Genomic DNA, 1,436 nt, shown 5'->3' on the forward strand with positions numbered 1-1,436 from the left:
GAGAGGGAGATCTGAAAGAAAAAAAAACACACAAAAAGCAATAGTTCCTAAACACAACGATCAACAGACACCCTCAGCGGGCCTTGTCTCGGCACAGACAGAACAGCGAGAGGAGGTCATGGGTCCACTGAGCAAGAGAGTCTCCAAAGGGAGAATCCACAGACGGAGCAAAGGAGCGATGGAGGTAGATCGAGAGAAAACTACTGCTCTCTCCATTCTATTAAGAAGATGAGTTCTGTGTAAATGGGCAACAAATGGAAAAGGCTGCAGGGAGAAGAAAATGCCGGAAACTCGTATCTCAGAAGAGAGGAAAGAGCTTCCTCGTGTGACTGCAGTGTTGGGATGGAGGTCCGTGAGGAGGTCACTGGACAGCACAGTCCCTAGTTTTAGCCGCTGGGGATGGGGGTGGGGAGTGAAGGGAAAGTGAGTTGAAAAGTGAAGAGGCTGCTTCTGTGAGAGTTAGGTTTTATGTCAAGATGGGTGTGCTGGGATTCTCTCCCGATGTGATCTAACATCGTGTGGTTAACTCCATGATGGGATCTTCTGGGAAGCAGCCAAGCAGCGGTGGGCAGAATAAAAACCAAACCAAACCCACTGGCACTGAGTTGAGTCTGACCCATAGCACACCTACAGGACCGGGTAGAACACTGCCCCTGTGAGTCTCCGGGACCGTAAATCTTTACTGGAGGGAAAAGCTCTGTCTTTCTCCCACAGAGTGGCTGGTGAATTTGAATTGCTGACCTTGCAGCTAGCAGCCCAGTGCATAACCACTATGCTGCCAGAATAGACCTCCTTAATTGGGTAACAAGAAGCCCTGGTGGTGTAGTGGCTATGCATTTGCCTGCACTCCCCAAGGTTAGCAGTTCAGAACGAACAGCTGCTCCGCAGGAGAAAGACAAGGCTTTCTACTCCCATAAATAATAACAGTCTCAGAAACTCACAGAGGGGGTTCGGCCCTGTCCTACAGGCTCCTGTGAAAGGGCAGTGAGGCATACAAACACACATAAGGGCAGTGAGGCATACAAACACACATAAGCAGACAAGCATCACCACTGCTTTTCTAGAGAATCCAACCTAGCACAACCACCTTGGCAGAATCGGCTCTGACACATCAGCTACTGCCTGATCATTTGTTATACATTATTTCCTGAACATTTCTCTTTCCTAAGCTGGTGCTGGGAAGAGAATCGGTGGGCGGGTTTGCACTCACCTTCAGATACTGCTAGGGTGGCTAAGATAAAGAGAGCAGGGTGAACCAGAGGGAAGCCCTCATGGCACAGTGAACAGGCCACACTGCTAACCAGAAGGTTGGAGGTGCCTCAGAAGGCATGGGGCCCTGCCCCAAAGATTATCCACCACTCTAGTCTGATACGCAAGGGGACACCTGGAGTTGGAATTAATTAGGATGTAACCAATTTGGGGTGTGTGTGTGTGTG

This window comes from Echinops telfairi, unplaced genomic scaffold (assembly GCF_000313985.2).
Source record: "Echinops telfairi isolate 266 unplaced genomic scaffold, ASM31398v2 ScPeMD7_7439;HRSCAF=8477, whole genome shotgun sequence".
Lineage (NCBI taxonomy): Eukaryota > Metazoa > Chordata > Mammalia > Afrosoricida > Tenrecidae > Echinops > Echinops telfairi.